This window comes from Protopterus annectens, chromosome 1.part0 (assembly GCF_019279795.1).
Source record: "Protopterus annectens isolate FY-2018-M chromosome 1.part0, PAN1.0, whole genome shotgun sequence".
NCBI lineage: Eukaryota > Metazoa > Chordata > Ceratodontiformes > Protopteridae > Protopterus > Protopterus annectens.
Genome location: NC_056725.1, coordinates 140512446 through 140535820, shown reverse-complemented (window position 1 = coordinate 140535820; position 23375 = coordinate 140512446). Strand labels below are relative to the sequence as shown.

At 43.1% G+C, this 23375-nt stretch overlaps 1 protein-coding gene and 1 non-coding gene across 3 annotated transcripts in view; both read left to right on the top strand.

Annotated features, from left to right (window-relative positions):
• SAE1 (SUMO1 activating enzyme subunit 1) overlaps nucleotides 1–23375 on the top strand; it is an 803581-nt gene that overhangs the window by 351668 nt on the left and 428538 nt on the right. The gene's annotated exons all lie outside the window — the stretch shown is intronic.
• TRNAS-UGA lies at nucleotides 5958–6039 on the top strand. The gene has a single exon. It is a non-coding gene; the product is annotated as a tRNA-Ser (tRNA).

Genomic DNA, 23375 nt, shown 5'->3' with positions numbered 1-23375 from the left:
TAAGGTGGTATCCAGTGTGGCTCTTAACCAAACTATTCGTCTGCTAACGTTTTATCCAAATCCACAGAACAAGGGGGGAGAGGATTCTGCATTCTTTGGACGTACACAGACATCTTAAATTCTACTTGGATAGAACCAAAGTATCCAGAAAGACAGAGCAATTACTAGTGGCATATGCTGCAGGATCACAAGGAAAGGCTATCTCAAAGCAGACTATTTCAAAGTGGATAGGCCACTGCATTCGTTTTTGCTACATACACCATGGCAAGCCATTGCCTAAGTGCATTAGGCCTCATTCATCCAGAGCTGCAGCCACTTCAGCAGCCTTTCTCAGGGGAGTACCAACCAAGGACATTTTAGAGGCTGCTACTTTGAAGTCAGTGCCCACCTTTACAAAGCACTGTCATCTGCCACTCTACTCTAAATCCAGGGCAGGCTTTGCCACTGCAGTTCTGCAGGGCCTCATAGCCGCTCCTAATGCTGGTTAGCTCCAGCCTCCCATCCATAGCTTTGGGACTCTACCCAAATGTAATGACTGCAACAGTGAAACACGAAGAACATAGTACAGTTGTGTACACTTACCATAAATGTAGATGTTTGAGTGTATTCACTGTTGCAGTCCAGGTTACCCACCTGCCATTTCCCTTTCTTCTGATGGAACTTATCTTTCCTTCTCTGACTTATACAACCTAAGTGGTGTATTTGCTTGTAGATGAAGGTAAAGTTTATATTGGTGCATGTATTTATATATATATAAATTTTGGCTACCCTTTTAGGGGGCACCTGACATCTGGGGCAAGAAAAACTAAAGAAAATGACGTTTGCCGCATCTTTTATACCCCTGACAACCTGACGTCAGGGAAGGGGTGACAGCAGCCGACGTAGGACTTTGGAATTCAGGCCGACTGAGGGCAACCTGCCAGCAGGATTACCCAAATGTAATGACTGCAACAGTGAATACACTCTAACATCTACATTTATGGTAAGTGTACACAACTGTACTTTCCTGGCAGGCCCATCTCACTTTCAGTTCTGTGCCTTGCCCTTTGGGCTTACTACAGCACCCAGGATATTTACAAAATGCCTCGCTGTGGTCATCGCCTTCTGCAGGGAAAAGGAAATCCAGGTATTCCCTTATCTAGATGACCTCCTAGTCTAGGCAAAAGACGAGGAAACTCTTCAAAGCTACTCCCCCGGATCTTTTGGTTATCTTGTAGTCTCTAGGGTTCTTGAGCAATTTCCAAAAGTCCCACCTCAACCTCACACAGGATATTGTCTTCCTGGGTTGCAGAATCAGGACAGACCTCATGAAGGCCTTTCTTCTAGTGGTAAAGGTGGTATCCCTTCAAAACCACCTTTCTGCTATACAGTCAACAGAACTGACTGCAAGGCAATTTCTGAGACTTCTAGGCTACATGGCCGCTAATATTCCCATGTTGCCTCTAGCAAAGATGCACATGAGGAAACTTCAGTGGTTCCTCCAGTTGGTGTGGACTCAACACTCCCACCTGCTGGATTTCAGGATTCCATTGCTCCCCTGTTGCATCAGAAACTGAGCTGGTGGGTGGCTCAGGTAGTCCAAAACCCAGGTCTGCCGCTGCAGTTCCCTGTCCCCTCCCAACTGTGTACACGGATGCCTCAGACCTGGGCTGGGGAGCGACTCTGGGGAAAAGGAAGGTACAAGGTTTGTGGACAAATAGACTCGGACAAGACCACATAAACCTGAGAGAAATGAGGGCCATTCTCCTGACTCTACAGGCCTTCCAGCCATACCTAGAGCAGGACCCTCTAAAGATATTCACAGACAACACCAACAGTCCTGTGGTATCTCAGCAAGCAGGGAGGGACCAAGTACTACCTCGTATGCAGACTAGCTCTGCAGGTGTGGGAGCTGGCTACTTCACAGGGGATCGCCCATCCCTGCACAATTCCCAGGCAGTTTACCTAAGCAGAACCACTTCGAACAACCACGAATGGATGCTGCAGAGAGATGTTTTCCTGACTATGGTCCACAAGTGGGTATTCCGGAGATAGACCTGTTCACCCCCTCCATAAACAGGCAGCTTCCTGGCTACTGCACCAGGACACCAGACCCCAACAGATGCCTTCTTGATGACCTGGAAGGGGAAGTTCCTGTATGCATTTCCCCCTTCCCACTGATAGAAAGGGTCCTGCTGAAAATTCAGCAGGACTCGCCCAAAATCTTGCTGGTAACCCCTACTGGCCGAGACCGTACTGGTTCCCTCTTCCTCTTCACCTGTCCAAGGGCAATCACCACAAGTTACCCCCTTCAGTGGACCTCCTCACACAAAACAATGGGACTCGGATACACCCACAGTGGCAGTCCTTGCACCTCACCCTGTGGCTGATAGGATTCTGACCCCATTCAGACACCTATACAATGAGGACGTGTTCACTGTCCTGCAGGAGGCCAGGAAACCCAACTCAAGGAAATCCTATCTCTAAATGGAAAAGGTTTTCCGTTTGGTATCACAAAAGACAGTTGGACGCGATGGAAAGCGATATTCCTATCATCCTATCTTACCTGCGTGATGTTATGCAGACAGGGCTGTCGTACTCACCTGTGAAAGCACATTTGTCTGCATCTCTGCCTGCCTTCCTCTGGAACCTCCCCTTGCATCCAGACTCTCCGCTAATCTGTTTCTCAAAGGAGTACTGCACTTGAGACCACCCAAGAAGCCATCTCCTCCCCCCTGGGACCTTAACTATTTATTAGAAAAACTCACTCTAGCCCCCTTTGAGCCAGCAGACAAAGCTCCCATAAAAGTTTTGCACATGGAAGACTGTTTTGTTGGCAGCTCTGACCTCTGCCAGAAGGGTCTCAGAATTGCAAGCTGTTATTGCTACACCACCATTTTTAGTCTTCCTCCTGGACAGGGTGACTCTCAGGACTAACCCGTCATTCACTCCCAAAGTAGTGAATGACCTATCCTTGAACCAGGCCATCCACTTGCCTACCTTCTTCCCTAATCCTCAGGGGAATAGTGAGAGAGTACTTCATTCCCTAGACGTTCACGGACAACTTAGGTTTTATCTTCATAAAACCAAACCTTTTAGGAAATCTTACCAACTGTTTGTCTCCCAGGGCCATTTCCGTCTGCTACCTACACCATGGAAAGACCTTGCAGGGAAATGTCAAAGCCCACTCCACTAGGGCAATGGCCTCTTCTGGAGCCCTTTTTTAGGGGTTAGACACTAACACCATACTTGAGGCAGCTACTTGGTCCTCAGTGCACATCTTTACCAAACACTACAAAACTGGACCATATCTCCAGAGCTAGGGCAGGGTTGGCCAGGGCTATCCTACATGGATTCCTGGAAACATCATCTAGGCCACCTCCAAATACTCAGTGAACATTGGCACTCAACCACATGTAGAATACTGCAACACTGGAATAGAAGGACATAGGAAAGTTGTGTAAAATCTTACCATAACCACATATGTACTGCTCTTCCATGTTGCAGTATTCCTTCCCTCCCTCCTTCCCCTCTTGTCAGACTACATGTATCTCCTGGGTGACACTGGACAGGCTATGCCCTTATAGGACTGGCTTCGACTGGGGCCTCTTTAGGTTCTGAGGGCTGGTGCGTGCAGACGTCACTTTTATGGCCCACATTCCTGCTGCCACATCATATGTCCGACACACCCAGAGGGACAGAAAATCTTTGGAAACCTGGCTGGAAGAAGGGTAAACCCTCATGTAGAATACTGCAACATAGAAGAGAAAGACATCTATGGTTATGGTAAGATTTTACACAACTTTCCTGTATCGACTTATTGTTAGCATGCATTAGTAATGTGGGCATGAGGGCAGGCTTCCCTGTCCACCTTAGTAAAGCATGCTAGTGGTAGCCTTAACTGACTACTTGACCTTATAAAAGCACTTTTTGTAACACTACCACTGCACAAGACAAGTCTTGGACACTCACTACATGCAAACACACATGCACTGTGATAGATCTGACTCCTTACATAACTCTTACTCTTAACTGTAACTAGTAACACTTGCACAAACATGCACCTCCCACATACATAAAGCAGTCTTTCACCTACCTTATACTTTACTGTAACCTTAACTCATAAATGCACCCATACACTTAACTTCCCCAACCAATACTGCCTCTTTTTGACATCACATGCATGTTGAAACATCCATGCAATCAAGTACACATCCACATGGTACTGTGTTGATTAAAGTGCAAATTGACAAGTGTTGTAAACCCATATCTATAGATAAGTTTTAACATAAAGAAAAAAATATTTATCAGCTATATATACTAAATGTAAATACATGTCAGTATACTAAATGTCTCTCTTCTAATTACCCTATCATACCTAGCCATGTAGCACTGCCCACTACTGCAACATACCCTTTAATCTCAACTTGTACCATACTGCACAGAAAACAAGCCAATGAGATAGTTACCCACTATAAACCTATATACTTGCAAAGAAATCATTCGCTAATAGAAAAGTACAATACTTCCTACTAAAGCTACTCCGTGTATGTAACTATTCAAATATTCCCACAATAGAACTCCTTAACTTTGGACACACAGAATCGTACCCAGGGTCAGGTGTCCCACAATGTCCCATAGCTGCTCCTACTAGTTGTCAATCAAATTTAATTCCAGGACTTAAATCTTTCATCTAAATGCTAGAAATGTTTTGTAACAAACTGCCTAGCATACATTCCTGGATTTTTTTTGCCATCCAGATGTATTAGCAATGACAGAAACATGTCTAAAACTAAAAGTAGACTATGAGTACAATCTTGTGCACTTTGATAGATTAAATGGAAGAGCAGGAGGAACTGCTGCTTTATTTTCCAGTCACCTATATTTTAAACCATGCTCAACTTCAATACCAGAGGTCACCAAAGCAGATTTTTTACTAACAACCTTGAAAATAAACACCTGTAAATTTCTGCATGTAGCTGCTATTTATATTCTGCCCATCCCTGAGGACTTAATTATCCACACCCTGGAAGGGTTATCATACACCTAAATTCATGACCTCATCATTCAGTTGGACTTCATCATTAAATGGGACATTAACCCAAGGCAATAATAGTATCAGCAGGCATATACGATAACTTTTTATGAATTAATATATCTTGTAGTCATCCACAAGAACATATAAAACAACAGGTAAAGAAAGTATATTAAAGTAGTTCTTGACTTCATCTCATAAAATGAACTCTCCCAGATATCGTAAGTGACCTTCATCCCATCTCTGTTCAATGAAATATGTAGCTGGCCATGGAACAAGAAATACTTCAACAGAGATTTTTAACAGCCTACTTAAAAATTCAAATTGGGTCTCTGTCAAACCTATCAAACTAGACTGTGTAATATACTTTAAGCAAACCATTCTCACTATCCCAAATTCAGTAAATGCACCATGCAGAAGAAACTCCTGCCAATTGCCTAACACAAAATACCCACCAAAAAATGAAAATTTTGGACAAAGCCTGGAAAACGTGGCAAACAAACAAAACATCGCAAGGTCTACAGAACTGTAGACAACTTGGAGGCATTAGAAAAATGATAAAAACAAAGTAAAGCATTAACAATACCATACAAATGAAACTGCAAAGATAACTCCAGTCAACTCAGGAACATAATAAGTAATTCATTAAAGGAGTACCGCACCCACATACTCAAAAAACATATTTATTTCATCATGGCTTGATGTTTCCTACATTTTAACAACACTCTGGGATTATTTACAGGATTTTAAATATTTTTATATGTAATTCCAGAGTCTGACCACATGAGGTCTAGCATCTTGACATGATTTTGGTAAATCAGTTTGCCATTCAGTATCCCAGAATGCATTCCTTGGGTCAAAAATGTTATATCATGCATAGATGTTACATGCGTACACCTCACTTCTAGTCAGTACTTTGTAAGTAATATTTCCTGATGAAAGTGCTGTGATGGCCGAGAGGTGAAGGTGTTGGACTTGAAATCCAATGGGGATCCCCCTCGCAGGTTCGAATCCTGCTCACACCATTCTGTTTATTTACTGCTTAAAACCTCAGCTTTGGCCAGCTAAGATCTAGCTGTATTCAACTGGATGTATAAGAGAATTTAAGTACCTTTTATTTGCACTTTTTTCAAATAATACATCATTTAAATTGATTTGTGTTGCATTGAATATTAACTGAACTGGAAGTTTTGACACTGTTTTTTCAGTTAGTGCTTGTTAGAATTTTATTGCCTGTTTGTAATTGCAGGCGGGGGTAGTCTCATTCATTGATATCCTGTCACTGCCTATTTAAGTGGTACATTTTGAAATATTTTCTGCTTAAAACCTCAGCTTTGGCCGGCTAAGATCTAGCTGTATTCAATTGGACGTATAAGAGAATTTAAGTACCTTTTATCTGCACTTTTTTTCAAATAATACAACATTTAAATTGATTTATTTGTGTTGCATTGAATATTAACTGAACTGGAAGTTTTTTTTCAGTTAGTGCGTGCTAGAATTTTATTGCCTATTAGTAATTGCAGGCGGAGGTAGTCTCATTCATTGATATCCTGTCACTGCCTATTTAAGTGGTACATTTTGAAATATTTTCTGCTTAAAACCTCTGCTTTGGACGGCTAAGATCTAGCTGTATTCAACTGGACGTATAAGAGAATTTAAGTACCTTTTATCTGCACTTTTTTCAAATAATACAGCATTTAAATTTATTTATTTGTGTTGCATTGAACATTAACTGAACTGTAAGTTTTGACTCTGTTTTTTCAGTTAGTTCCCCACCCACCCTCCCTGTTTGGTGGCTTTAAAACTGCCCGCCCCTCTTGTAAATTTGTGTTTGGATACTCCTCCTGGGCCCATCTCATTTGCTCACTCAACTGACTGCAGTGAGATCATATTCTGATTTCAGGCACTCCTACTGTGTACAGAGCGCATTTGGGAAAGAAAAAAAAAATTAAGCTTGTTTTCTGCCTTTCCTGTAAGTGGTCTAGACTGTTTGTAGGCTTCTGAGCCCCCAATTCTTTCTGTGTTGGAGGGAAGCCTTCTAGCTTAATTTTGTTTCTTAGAACTAGCCAATTTTCTAATTTCAGCACTCAAATCGGTTTCTTTGAACTCAGCACTTGTTCAGAACTCGTTGTAAGCACAAAATAAGCTGCAAATTACTACAGCGCTCAACTTTCCTCACTTGTCTAGAGGAAAACAGTTTTTAGTACTTAATAAATAAGCACCTTTCCAGGCATGTCCAAGGGTCATCTCCCGGTGATTTCTCCCACCTACCAGATGAATCTGAGCATCTTGGGGCAATGCAGCAATTGCTTCATGTACACAGACAACCCTGTCCTCCTACCTCCCAACACTACAACCTGTGAGAGATGCACTTATATAGCCAAACTGGAAGCAAAGCTCTCTTCACCCAAGACTGGACTAGACAGTCAGGAGGAGAAGGTAAACACTTGCATCACACCGCACTCATCACATAGTCCCCTCAAATCCTACACCGCCAAAACACACACACATAGAAACACAAAACACGCACCTACATTCGTGGAGGCTCTCAATAAAAACCTGCCCAAGCATCAGGGATCCCCAAAGCAGAAATGCAAGCAAACTCCACCCCGCAACACAACCCAAATGACACATAGCCCACAAACTCAGTGTGTCACTCAACCACAGCCCATAAGGCATAACAACATACCCAACACTCTAGTCATAGGTGACTCTATAGTCAGGCACACTGATGTTCCACATACCAGGCTAAACAAAGAGAAAGTTACTGTCAGCTGCCTGTCAGGTGCCAGGATCCGCCACATAATGCACGCACTCAGATCACTCCATAATAAGTACAAATATGACACTGTCATTGTCCATATTGGTGTGAATGACCTGAGATGTACCTCCCTGGACTACATGAAAAGAGACATGGAGGAGCTCTCCGATCTTGTAGCCCAGGCAGGTATGATACTAGCCCTGAGTAGCATCCTGGCATCACCCAGAATGATACCACAGTACAAGGACAAAATGACTGACTTCAACAATTGGCTAAGCTTCTGGTGTCATTCTAAGGGGATCATTATTTGTCTGCCTGGGATGACATGATCGACAGACCACGCTGCTTTGCCAGAGATGGCCTGCACCTGTCGCCCTTGGGATTCCAGATTCTGGCTAAAGCTCTTGCCACCCCTATAGTGCCTTTTTTAGGCAAGGTTCAAATGACAAATTCACCACCGTAACTGGTACAAGCAAGCAAAATCTGAGGGTAATGCTTCTCAATGCTAGAAGTCTAAACCTCAAAATGCACTCACTCGAGGCACTCCTTAAAATGGAGAACATCGGCATCTGTGCAGTGACTGAGACGTGGTTCAAAGCTCCAGAGAGCACCCCTGCATTACCAGGCTATAATTCATACCACACCTTTCGGCCACCTAACCCGGAACAAAGCACTAAAGGTGGAGGTGTGTCCATATTCATTAAAGATATCCGCACCTCCAGGCTAGTTGCACAGCATAATGCATCCGAGATTATCCAAGTGCAACTAACTCTGGGCAAGACCGCAATCCAAATTGTAGCTTGCTACAGACCCCCCCACCATGCCCCAGGATTCCCACTCCTCATTTCTTGATACACTGAAAAGTATTAAGGTACAACCCAACACTCTAATAATGGGCGATTTCAACTACCCCACCATTAACTGGGAAAACTACTCATGTACTAGCTCCTTTGCTCAACGGTTTCTGGAATTCATAAATTCCAACGCCTTGGATCAACTTATTCACACCCCCATCCAGGGGCAGCAATATCCTAGATCTGGTCATTACCAACATGGACAACCGGTGTTCCACACCAGAGGTCAGTTCCTCGTTGGACAGATCTGACCACAAGCTAATCACCCTAGACATCCACATCCCTCTCCCACCCCCAATTAGGGAAACCACTGTAAAAAACTTCTCCAAAGCCAACTTCACACTTCTTAAGACAGAAGTGGCAAACTTCATGACACCCATGCAGACAGACAATAGAGGTACGACTGCTGAATCCTACACAAATGCACTTTATAAGCACTTACACGAGTGCATGGATCATGCTATCCCTAATAGAACCAAGATGATATCCTCCAAAAAAAGGAAGCCAATCTGGTGGTCCACTGCCATAAACAAACTCTACAACAGAAGAAAGAAACTGTTGCAAAAAAGAATAAAATCCCATGACCGGAGGAATTCCCCGGTCAACCTCAGTAAGAAGCTGAGCTCCCTCATAAAATCCTCCAAAGCTAGTTACGAAAACAAAATTGCCACTGACTCTAAAGACAACCACAAAGCATTCTATAGCTATGTCAAGAATCTCAATGGCAGCACTCAGATCTGCTCTGAGTTGCAGCATAATGGCACTAAATATACAGAACCAACTGATATTGCCAATATCCTGGCAGATAGGTTCAGTGCTAACTTTACCCCTCTCTCACCCCCTAGAGGGCCCATCTCTATACCAGAAGAATGCAAAGTTCCTGTAGTCACGGCTGCACAGGTAAAAAAACACTCTCCAAAGCCAAGAACACAGCATCCATGGGATCTGACAATATCTCAGGCTGTGTTCTACATGAACTACAGAATGAACTGGCACCCTACCTAAGTACCATGTTCAGTCATAGCCTCACCTCAGGCTTTGTGCCTACTGAATGGCACACCGCGACGGTTATCCCACTCCACAAAGGGAGAGCCACGACAGACCCTGGGAACTACCGCCCCATTAGTCTGATGAGCCTGGTCTGCAAGGCCATGGAACATATCATCATGGAACTCATATTCAAAGACATTGGTAATCTCCAAACTCTAGACCCTACCCAGTTCAGATTTGTAAAAGGGAGATCATGTCTCCTAATCCTGATGACTTTTTTGAAGCAGTCACCAAAGACATAGATGAGGGTAAGGTGGTTCACACAGCTTATCTAGATCTCACCAAGGCTTTCGACACCATCCCCCACTCTGGAATTATAGGTAAGCTCACTAAACTAGGTATTAAGTCCCTATGTCACAAGATGGGTTGCCAACTGGCTCACGTCAGAACCCACACTGTGAAAGTAGCGGACTCTAAATCTAACTTCAGACCAGTCACAAGTGGAGTACCACAGGGTTCAGTCCTTGGTCCTCTCCTGTTTGTTATCTACTTCTCTGAAGTACAGGCTAACACAGAAGGTCTTTGGCTAACAAAGTTTGCAGATGACTGCAAACTAGGAGCCATAATCGAAACGCCTAATGATGTGGACGTACTACAAAAGGGCCTCACTGAGACAGATACCTGGTGTCAAAGCCATGGCCTGAAGCTCAATGCCAAAAAGTGTATTGTCATCCCCTTTGGTAAAACCTGTGTACCCATGAACTACCACATAGCTGGTAGTCTACTTAATGCCGAAAATGTGATGAGACCTTGGGACACAGGTGGACAGTAGTCTCTTCTTTGATAATCACATTGCCACAGTGGTCAGGAAATCCTTCTACGTGGCTCACCTCATCACAAAAGGTTTCTCATCCAGAAAAAGAGGTCATTGTTCCCCTCCACTCATCACTCATTAGACCCATTATAGAGTACAACGCCCCTTTTGGTATGTACCTCACAAGACATCTACAACAACTGGCCACAGAAATATCTCACAAAGAGGATTACTGGCCTCAAACAGATGCCCTATGCAGACCGTCTCAAAAAACTCCAGCTTTACTCAGTCGCATATCGCCTACTCAGAGGCAATCTCTGCCTAACATACAACGCTATGTCAAACCCAGAGCTGTTGGACATGCTCCACTTAAAGAAATCCCAATCCCTTCAAGCTACACACTCTAGGGACCTAAACCTTGTCACCACAATAAACAGAACATGCTGGAGGGATAGATTCCTGTCCCAGAGACTTCCCATACTCTGGAACAGACTACCTATCTATTTCAAACAGAGGTCCTCATTAGCACTCTTCAAGAAAAATCTTGATGATTGGATGGGAAATAGGAAATTCACCCAGGGATCACTTCTGTGGCTCTGCTCGACAGGGGCACAGGAAAATAATTTTCTTGGGTGGCGAAAGCCAAAGTACATTTTTGGCTAGGCTTATATAGGCCCTAGGGCCAATTGCCTAGTACCTACCTATGAGCTACTTCAAACAGAATCAGTGCAAATGTCACAGAACACACTCAAAGTGCTGCTTACTGCTGCCTTTTTTCCTAATTAAATTTAAATAGCACTAATTTGTGAGAGAATGTATTCCAGTCCAGCTACTTCTCCCCTCCCTCGTAACACTTAGCTTCCCTAGCTGTCAAAGTCCTGAGGGTAATTTGACCTGTTAATTGCTGTGATTGGCAGCTCTCTGTAGGGTGCTTGACTCATGTAATTTAATCTGTGTTCTAGCATTTCCTTTGAAAGAGGGGACATTTTTTTTTTGCTGCACTATAGACATGGCCTTACGTGACTGCATTCACATCCAGTTTATGTAGCAACTCTTGGAAGGTCTTGCACCAAGGAGCTACAGAATAAAATATTTTGACTCTGAACCAGTTGTTCAGATCTTTAGTAATTTAAGTGTTAAGGTATCACTTACTTCATGCTTCCACCTTGTTAAAATTTGAGATTGACATCTCCAAAGTAGGTTTACTCCACTGGTTGGTTTTCAAAAATACTTTTGCAGTGTCCCTGGATTTTTCTTTGTACATAAAAACCACATCACTATATTTTCCCTTCCTTTTTGTTGTGTCCAGATGTGACTGTGGCCATTGGTGAATGCTTAAATGTCACTTATCACAAAGCATTTTTTTCCAATCAAGGACATAAAGGTTAATTTTCCTTGAATCACATAATAGATGCCACTGCAAGGACTGACTTTTGAAATATTCATGTGCATGGACAAAATGCCTTAATAAATCCATTTGCCAGTCTCCAGTGCAATTGGTGCTATGGCTGTAATATACTGGTGTTTGCTCATGCCTTCCAAAAAGCCCTAGCAATTTTGCAGTGTAGTAACCACCCTACATGCCCATACACCTTTATCCATCAATATGCAGCTAGTCCGGTTTGTCTAACAGCTCCATGAGTATGTGAATTCATTTTCAGACTTAAGGCGTGGAAACTGTAATGAATTATTCTAGGTGCTTGTTCAGGTTTCACGTGCTACTTACTTAGAGCTACCCTCACTTGTTAACTCACTACATCACTTATATGAACTGGTTATTTCCCATTCAACCCAACATACCCCAGGCTGACTTAATGTTGTCCTGTACAACAGGGGAATCATATATGACCCAAAACTTGCAGGCCTATAGATTCATGGATTTGTATCAATATGAAGGGATGCATGGAATTCTATCAAAATGAATGCCATGGATCAGCTAGGACAAACACCCAATAGGGGTGCAATCATTCTTGACATAGTCCTCAATATGGGGGAATGTTGCACACATCCCCTTATGAAACATCCCTGTTGGTCGGGTAGGACCATAGAACTGTGTCCTTTGAAATAAAAGCCTTTGTACACGGCTATTCTTGGAACATGTAGTAATTATTCCAAGACACACTTCACGCTTTGAATAGGCATCTTATTAAAATTTAAAGCCTCCGCAAAGCCATGGAAAACTGCTGATGCATTTTCATTCACAAAAGCCATTTAAGCAGATATACCTCCTCATAGTAAGAATCCGAGAATTACATGGCTGCACAACATAAGGGAGAACATCATGTCAAAATTAGAAGTCCAATGCCAGCAAGGTAAAAACTTCCTCAAACTAAATGCGCATCTTGAGTGACTGAATTAAAACTTCACCTCCCGGGCTACGGACACTCATAAGGCATGTCTCAGTTATGCTTGCAAAACTGAAAGGCAATACACAGCCATATGATGAAGTAATTGTAAATAAGGACACTTGCTCCAAGTTGGATGATACAGTAATTGTACTGATCAATACATTCATCTCCAATTTTACACCGCCCGCCTGCCTTAAGACACCAGTCGAAAAGGACCCACAACCATTACACCCCCGTTAACATTAGTAAATAAGTCCTTAAAGCACTCTACAAGGTCAAAAATGCTGCTTTGGTGGGTCTACTTAATATTCCAGGCTGCCTGTGTAAGAGCATGAAGCATGACCTATTGAGCCCACTAGAAACAAAATAGGCTTCGTGCCAAATGAAGGAAGGACTGTCAACCCTCTACAAAGGGTGGAGCATTCCATGGACCTGGGAAGCTAATGGCCCATAAGCCTTACTAGAGTCATATGTAAAGCCATGGGAAACTATCATGGATCTGATCAATGTCCAACTCAGTTTAGTCTTGTCAAGCGGAGGTCATGCTTGCTTAGCCTGGTGCACTTTGAAAGGGTCACCAAAGCAACAGATGAAGGCAAAATATTGCATACTGCTCCTTCCTGGCCCTGGACACCAATTTTTTTACTTATAGGTTCATAGGTTCAAACTAGGCTATCTGCCCTGGGGCATTTATAAGCCTAGCCAGAGTGTGTTTGGCTTTCGCCACCCATTTTAAATTAATTTTGCTATGCCCTTTTTCGAGGTTAGTATACTGTGCCTCTGTCTAACAGTGACACAGAAGTGATACTTGGGGTAAACCTATGATCTCCCATCCACTCATCAAGATTCCTCTTGAAGAGAGTCAATGACGGACTCTGCCTAACCTGGACTGGGATTTTATTCCAGAGTGAAGGGAGCCTCTGGGTTATGAATCTGTCCCTCCAGCATGTCCTATTTATTTCAGTGCTGAGGTTCAAGTCTCTCGAGTGCATAGCTCAATGGGATTTGGATTTTCTGAGGTGCAGCATGTCTATTAATTCCGGGTTGGACATGGCTTTATACGTCAGGCACAGATTGCCTCTGAGCAGGCGGTATGCCACTGAGAAGAGCTGGAGTTTCTTTAACCGGGCAGCATATGGCATCTGTTTGAGCCCTTTGATCCTCTTGGTGAGGTACTTTTGGGGTCTTTCCAGTTGCTGCATGTGTCTGGTAAGGTACATCCCAAAAGGGGCATTGTACTCAGTTATGGGCCTGATGAGGGATGAGTAAAGAGGCAAGATGACCTCCCCTGATCTAGATGTGAATCCCTTCATGATTAGGTGGGCTATATAAAATGTTTTTCTAACCACTTTGGCCACGTGGTTGTCAAATGAGAGACTGCTATCAACTTGGGTCCCCAGGTCCCTAATTACTTCTTCTGTACTTAATGGATTACCACCTATGTGGTAATTTGTGGGCACTTTGTTTCTGCCAAAGGGGATGACTACACACTTTTTGGCGTTTAGCTTGAGGCCATGGCTCTGGCACCAGTTGTCTGTTTCTATGAGGCCCTTTTGGAGGATGCTTGTGTTGGCTGGAGAGTCTATTATGGCGCCCAGTTTGCAGTCATCTGCGAACTTGGTCAGCCACAGTCCTTCCGTGTTGGCCTGTACCTCCGAGAAATATATACCGAACAAGAGAGGTCCCAGGACTGAGCCTTGTGGGACGCCACTTATAACTGGTTTGATGTCTGACATGGCTCCAGCAATTGTAACCATATGGGTTCTGTCCTTTAGCCAGTTTGCAACCCATCTAGTGACATAGGGGTTTATATTTAAGCTGGTGAGCTTATCTATAATGCCCGAGTGGGGTATTGTATCGAAGGCTTTTGCGAGGTCCAGGTAGGCTGTGTGGACCACCTTCCCCTCGTCAATGGCCTTGGTGACTGTTTCAAAGAAATCAACCAGGTTTGAGGCAGGATCTGCCCTTAAAGCTGAACTGGGTAGGATCCAGTGTCTGTATGTCCCCAATATCTTTATTTATGAGGTCTATGATGATCCTTTCCATAGCTTTGCAGACCAAGCTAGTCAGGCTTATGGGGCGATAGTTTCCAGGATCCGTTGAGGCACCACCTTTGTGGAGAGGGACCACTGTTGCTGTACGCCACTCTTTGGGTACATATCCTGTAGTAAGGCTGAGATTGAACAGTAGTTTTATGTTTGGGTTTAGCTCTTCTTGGAGTTTATGTAGGACGCAGCATGGGACACCGTCTGGTCCCATTGATGCTGTGTTTTTTGCTTTGGAGAGGGCAGCTCTTACCTGAGCATCTGAGATGTCAGGGGGGCAGCACTCTGCTGGGATAGATATTTGCCCTTTTGGTGGGGGGGAGAAGTTTGCGCTGAACCTGTCAGTTAGGATATTGGCAATAAATGTGGGTTTGGTGTATTTTTTGTCATTTTGGACTAATTCTGAGCATATCTGAGAATTCCCACCCAGGTTCCTAACATAACTAAAGAAATCCTTGTGATTATCCTTAGTGTCCTGTGCAATTTTTCTCTCAAAGCTGGCCTTAGACGATTTTATGAGTGCCCGTAGTTTTTTGCTAATACCGATCAGAGATGCCTTCCCTTTTTGGGAATTTGCTCTATCATCTAGTAGCTTCCTCCTTCTATTGTATAGTTTGTTTATGGCTGGGGTCCACCAGACAGGACGTCTGCCTTTGGAGGATTGGGTCTTGGTTTTATTTGGGATTGCATGATCCATGCATTCCTGAAGGTGTTCATAGAATGTGTTTATGAAGGATTCTGCGGTCTGGGCCGTATTTTCCACAGGCCCGGGGGCTTTGAAGGATTCCACCTCAGTTTTAAGGAGTGTGAAATTTGCTTTAGAGAAGTTTTTCACTGTGGTTTTCAGGGCAGGGGGTGGAGTCGGGATGTGAATATCCAGTGAGATTAGTTTATGGTCTGATTTTACCAGTGAGGGATACACTTCTAGTCTGGAGCATAGAGTCCCCATGTTGGTGATGATCAGGTCCAGTATGTTTTCCCCTCTTGTGGGAGTGGTAACAAGTTGTTCCATAGCATTTGAGTTTATAAATTCTAGGAACCTTTGGACTAGGGTGTTGGAGCTAGAGTAATGCTCCCAGTCCATGTTTGGGTAGTTGAAGTCACCCAATATAATGGTGTTTGGAGAGACCTTCATATTTTCCAGTGTTCTCAGGAAGGCCGAGTGGGGTTCCTGGGTTTGGGAGGGTGGTCTGTAGCAGGCTATAAACTGGAAGGCAGTTTTACCCACTGTTAGTTGCAGATGGATAGTCTCTGATGCTTCGTGCTATGCCACCAACCTGGAGGTGTGGGTATCTTTGACGAATATTGATACTCCCCCCTCCTTTTGTGGTTCGATCCAAGTTTTGGGGCCAAAAAGCATGGTATGAGGTATAACCTGGTAGTGCTGGGGTGCTCTCGGGAGCATTGAACCAGGTTTCTGTTACTGCACAGATATCGATGTTCTCCATGCTAAGGAGAGTTTTGAGTGTGTGCATCTTGAGGTTTAGACTTCTGGCGTTGAGTAGCATTACTCTTAGTTTCTTATCCCTTGTGATACCTATGGAGGTGGGTTTGTCTTTTGAGCCTTGCCTAAAAAAGGCACTATGGGGGTAGCAAGAGCCTTTGCCAATATCCAAAAGCCCAGGGGTGACAGGTGCAAGCCGTCCCTAGCGAAGCATTGTGGCTTGTCGAGCATGTCATCCCAGACTGACAGGCATTGGATCCCCTTTGAATGACACCAATACTTAAGCCAATTGTTGAAATTGATCATCTTGTCTTCATATTGTGGCATCATTCTTGGTGAGGGTAAGATACTACTCAAGGTCAGGGTCATACCGGCCTGGGCTACATGCTCAGAGAGCTCCTCTATGTCTCTTTTCATGTAGTCCGGGGAGGTACGTCTCAGGTCATTCACACCAGCATGGACAATGACTGAGTCATATTTGTACTTGCCTTGGTCTGACCTGAGTGCTTGTGTTATGTGGCGGTTCCTAGCGCCTGACAGGCAGCTCACCGTGACCTTCTCCTTGTTCAGCCTGGTGAGCGGGACGTCAGTGTGCCTGACGATAGTCACCTATTACAAGTGTATCAGGTGTGTTGTTTAGCCTTAAGGGCTGTGACTGTTCGGCACACTGGCTTTGTGACATATGTGTTGCACGTGTTTTGTTTTGGGGTAGCGGTTGCTTGGGTGTCTGCTTTGGAGGTCTCTGCTGCTTAGGCAGATTTTTATTTAGAGCCTCCGAGTATGTTTTTGTGTCTGTTATACATTTTGTTTATTGCTACTGTCCACCAGATAGCAATACCTGACAAGACCAAATCGTCTTCCTCAAAGAAAAGTAAACCTGAGTCCATACAGCTATGTAGGTGCACATATAGTTTTTTGGTGTAGGCTTTGACATTAGTGCTAGTTCCTACTGAAGGGAAGGCTGTGAAGCTGCTTATACCTGTGTGAGGAGATTTGTAGTCGGTTTCAGAAAAGTTTTTTTGTTTGACCCTGACAATGGTGGGATCAGGGGAGATGGTGACTTTAAAGGTGATCGCTTTACGGTCAGATCTTACGAAGGAGGATGACATTGTAGGAGTGCTACAGTGGCTACTCAAGTTGGTTAGGACCAGGTCGAGGATATTTTCAACTCTTATAGGGGTGTTGACCAGCTGATCAATTACACTGGCATTGATAAAGTTGAGGAATCTCTGTGCTCTGATGTTTGGGCTAGACTAGGTGTTCCACTCTATGGTTCGGTTACTGGTCATACCGTTTGACCAGCCTGGAGGTGTATGTCGTACGCCAAAGAAAATTTCAAGTCATTTTGTAGCTATGCTCAATCTCAAAAGCTGATTGTGAATAATGCTACCTATACCAAGGCCAAAGGTATAGCTAGCCTACTGGCTGATAAATCTAGCTCTAACTTTACTCCTCTCTCCCCACTCCATCCGTCTAAAGATACACCTGAAACTGGCTTGCTACCAAACATCAGGTCCTAACACTGACATCAAAAACTAAAACTACTGTATTGTAGAGCCCTTACAATATCCCTGCATGCATCTTAAATAGCATGAAGCTTAATTTAGCCACACCCCTAATAACAGTGTTCAGTCTCAGCCTCCATTCAGATTTTGTACCAACTTAATGGAAAACAGCTACAATCATTCCCCTCCATAAGGGAGGAGCTTCCACAGACCACCAAGTCTGACAACCCTAAAATGCAAAGCCATGGAAAGACTCATCATGGAATCGGTTAGGACATAGGGAACCTCCAATCACTGGACCCATCTCAGTTTGGATTTGTCAGGGGCAGGTCATGCTTACTCATCCCATTGGATTTTTTGAAAAGGTAACAGCAATGGTTGAAGGCAAAATGGTACAAACAGCATAACTCAAACTGGCCAAATTCTGCATTCAAGCATTGTACAAAAGCCAAATAAACTGGGAATAAAACCTTACATCACCCACAAGAACAGTCCAGATAAACACAGCCCAGTCATCCACAGTGGATTTCAACAGATTCCTGTTAAGAATTTGCAATTAATAACACTAAAAGTACATAGTATATGCAATAAAATCACCGAATATCACTCATGGCTAACACAGTACTACCCAGATACAGTAGCAGTTACTGAAAACACATTCAAGATACTGAAATAGTCTATCAAGGATACAATATTTTAAGAAATGACAGAACCCTTAAAAAAGCAGGTGGTGTAGCATTAATTTATTGTAACACCTTTGTAATAACCCTCCTCACCAAACCTGTTCAGTGTTTTGGTAATGCAGAAATTCTCTTAGCATCCATACAAATAAACAATTCTAAACAAATATGCATTGGAGTAATCCATATACCTCCTAGCCAAAACATCCCAAAATTAGAAGATTTTCTTTTCTGGACTACCATATCACCAATGAAACTATTGTTATGAGTGATACAAATATCAACTGACAAAATCTAATCATGGACTCCCCAATAAATAGTATATATCTTCATGGTTTTCCCCATTTTATCACCAGCCTTACCAGACTGCACAAGAGTAATCAACTAGGTGCATCCTTAGATTGGATTCTAGTAAATGACCCTCATAAATACTTCCATTCCAGCACTCTCCCAAATACCGTAGATGACCACTTGCTACCATATACCTGTAGGACCCCCCATGGCCTAAACCCCACACCTATAAAACATCAAGAAGGTTAACCAAATTCAGTCAGCAGCTATTTAACAATATCTTAAAAGATATAAATTGGTCCCCATTAAAAATATTAGTACTTCAACAAAGTCTTCTTAAACACCCTTAACACCTTAGCCCCCTTCGAACCAAAAGGACAAAAATAAACCATGCTTCCTGGCTCACAAAAAACACAAAACAAATTTTAGTAACTAGAGACTCTGCCTGGAAAGAATGGCCAAAGAATATAAGATGAAACCAACCAACTAAAATATAACCAGCTACATAATAAGGCAAAAAAAAAATTCTCTCAACAAATACCCCTAAAAAAGATTTGGAAAACTATCTCAGCACTTCTTACTCCTGGAACCTCACAAAACTCCTCTCCATCCCCAGACAAACAGCCATCTCAAATGGCTTTACATATTCAACTCCCACTTCATTGATAGTATACTTAAACTTATAAACTGTTCCACACCTAATACAAACTCCAGCCTTACAGAAAATTCTAATTCCAGCAGACACAGTTAATAGTAACCCCAGCATAAATACCACCCCCTCTTCATCAAATGTCTACAGTTAGTCCTACATCATCTACTTTCTCTCTACAATCTATACCTACCTTACTAACGTACAGTCTTATCAAACTAAAACCTTGCTCTGTCTCTGCTGATGACCTTCCATCGGAATATTTAAAACTTGCTCGTGATGCAGTAGCCTACCCAGTTAGCATTCTGGTTAATAGATCCATCACAGAATCTTACGTCCCTAAACTCAGGAAAAAAATCTGTCATAATCCCCTTACTCAAGGGAGGAAAAACTAACAAATTATCGACCCATTTCTATCCTCTTCCTATTATCTAAATTATTTTAAGTGTATACACATATAATCAATAAAATATCTTTCATATAGCAACCTTCTTGTATCTACCCAGCATGGTTTTCGACTGGCACATAGCACAACCACTGCATTACTATACTTCACAGATGCCATGAACAAAGCTATGTATGTTGACCAGTTAACATCAGTAATCCTACTGACCTATCAAAGGCCTTTGATACAGTGTCACATCATAAACTATTACAACAACTATATCATTAGGATGTTCTCAACTTATCTAAAAAAATAGACGGTGTTCAGATGGCAAAATAGTCTTAGAATGCCAGGTTAATAGTACAGGAGTCCCTCAAGGATCTATTTTTGGACCCTTTCTTTTCGATATTTTCATCAACAACCTTCATACTGCCGCCCTTCAAAGTACACTCATCCAATAAGCTGATGACTCCACTGTTATCTCCTCCTCAAACAACCCTCAACATCTGTTAAAAATGACAGAAGATGCCTTCACCTCTGTTGAAACCTGGTTAAATGAAGCACAATTACTACTCAATCCAAAAAAAAAAAACTAGGCTACTGTTATTCTCACCAAAACCACTTACACACTGTTTCAAAATATATTCACAGAATAAAGCACAAATTGAAATTGTAACTCTGGCAAAGCTACTGGGTATCACTATAGACAACGACATATACTTAGTACAGTTAAAAAAGCACTTTTTAAACTTGGCAAACTTTACAGACACCAACAATTCATTGATAATCCCACCAAAAAAAATGCTAGTCAGTACCTTTCTACTCCCTTACGGGGCCCCCAGTTTCATCAACCTCCGTATGTCCCTAAAGAACAAGCTTAAATCATGCTGTTATAAAATAGCCAAATTTGCAACCGTGTACCTTAACCACATGCACCACTGTTATGCCCTTAACAAACTAAACTGGCTAGAATTCCCCCATTATTGTAAATTTGTACAAGTATCTCTTACTTAAAAAATATTATACAAACCGTACAGCTGCCCCACCTTAAAAACTATCTTACATCCCTACACCCCATTCCAAACTCTCCATTACACAAACAAACAACTGTTAAATAGGTTCATAGGTAGGTATTAGGCTATTGGCCCTAGGGCCTATACAAGCCTAGCTAAAAATGTACCCTGGCTTTCGCCACCCAAGAAAATTATTTTCCTGTGCCCCTGTCAAGCAGAACCACAGAATGGATCCCCGGGGTGAATTTCCTATTACCCATCCAATCGTCAAAATTTTTCTTGAAGAGTGCTAATGAGGAGCTCTGTTTGATATAGATAGGTAGTCTGTTCCAGAGTATGGGAAGTCTCTGGGACAGGAATCTATCCCTCCAGCATGTTCTGTTTATTGTGGTGACAAGGTTTAGGTCCCTAGAGCGTGTAGTTCGGAGGGATTGGGATTTCTTTAAGTGGAGCATGTCCAACAGCTCTGGGTTTGACATAACTTTGTATGTTAGGCAGAGATCGCCTCTGAGTAGGTGATATGCGATGGAGTAAAGCTGGAGTTTTTTGAGACAGTCTGCGTAAGGCATGTGTTTGATGCCAGTAATCCTCTTTGTGAGGTATTTTTGCGGCCTTTCCAGTTGTTGTAGATGTCTTGTGAGGTACATACCAAAAGGGGCGTTGTACTCTATAATGGGTCTAATGAGTGATGAGTAGAGGGGAACAATGACCTCTTTTTTTCTGGATGAGAAACCTTTTGTGATGAGGTGTGCCACATAGAAGGATTTCCTGACCACTTTGATGATGTGATTATCAAAGGAGAGACTACTGTCCACCTGTGTCCCAAGGTCTCTTATCACACTTTTGGTGTTAAGTAGACTACCGCCTATGTGGTATTTCATGGGTACAGAATTTTTACCAAAGGGGATGATGCACTTTTTGGCATTGAGCTTGAGACCATGTCTTTGACACCAGGCATCTGTCTCAGTGAGGCCCTTTTGTAGGATGTCCACATCGTTAGGAGTTTCAATTATGGCTCCTAGTTTGCAGTTATCTGCAAATTTAGCTAGCCAAAGACCTTCTGTGTTAGCCTGTACTTCAGAGAAGTAGATACCAAACAGGAGAAGGACCCAGGACTGAACCCTGTGGTACTCCACTTGTCACTGGTCTGAAGTCTGATTTGGAGTCTGCTACTTTCACAGTGTGGGTTCTTGCAGTAAGCCAGTTGGCAACCCATCTTGTGACATAGGGATTTATACCTAGTTTAGTGAGTTTATCTGTTATTCCAGAGTAGGGGATGGTGTCAGATGCCTTGGCGAGTTCTAGATAGGCTGTGTGAACCACCTTACCCTCATCTATGGCTTTGGTGACTACTTCAAAAATGTCTATCAGGTTTAGGAAACATGATTAGCCTTTTACAAACCCAAACTGTGTGGGATCCAGGGTTTGGAGATCTCCAATGTCTTTGTTTATGAGTTCCATGATGATACGTTCCATGGCCTTGCAGACGAGGCTCATCAGGGTAATGGGGCAGTAGTTCCCGTGGTCTGTTGTGGCCCCCCCTTTGTGGAGTGGGATAACTGTCGTGGTGCGCCATTCAATGGGCACAAAGCCTGAGGTGAGGCTATGACTGAACATGGTAATTAGGTGGGATGCCACTTCATTCTGTAGTTCATGTAGAAGGCAGCCTGGGATGTTGTCAGATCCCATGGATGCTGTATTCTTGGCTTTGGAGAGCCCTGTGCAGCCGTGATTACAGGAACTTTGCATTCTTCCGGTATAAAGATGGGCCCTTTAGGTGGTGAGAGGGGGGTAAAGTTAGCACTGAGCCTATCTGCCAGGATATTGGCAAAATCAGTTGGTTCTGTATATTTAGTGTCATTGTGCTGCAACTCAGAGCAGATCTGAGTGTTGCCATTGAGATGTTTAACATAGCTATAGAATGCTTTGTGGTTGTCTTTAGAATCAGTGGCAATTTTGTTTTCATAACTAGCTTTGGAGGATTTAATGAGGGATCTCAGCTTCTTACTGAGGCTGACCAGGGAGTTTCTCCAATCGTGGGATTTTACTCTTTTTTTTGTAACAGTTTCTTTCTTCTGTTGTAGAGTTTATGGCAGAAGACCACCAGATTGGCTTCCCTTTTTTGGAGGATAGCATCTTGGTTCTGTTAGGGATAGCACGATCCATGCACTCGTGTAAGTGCTTATAAAGTGCATTTGTGTAGGATTCAGCAGTCGTACCTCTGTTTTCCATCTGCATGGGTGTCATGAAGTTTGCCACTTCTGTCTGAAGAAGCGTGAAGTTGACTTTGGAGAAATTTTTCACGGTGGTTTCCCTAATTGGGGGTGGGAGCGGGATGTGGATGTCTAGGGTGATTAGCTTGTGGTCATATCTGACCAACGAGGAGCTGACCTCTGGTGTGGAGCACCGGTCACCCATGTTGGTGATGACCAGGACTAGGACATTGCTGCCTCTAGTGGGGGTGTGCATAAGTTGATCCAAATCGTTGGAATTGATGATTTCCAGAAAACATTGAGCAAAAGAGTTGCTACATGAGTAGTTTTCCCAGTTAATGGTAGGGTAGTTGAAATCACCCATTGTTA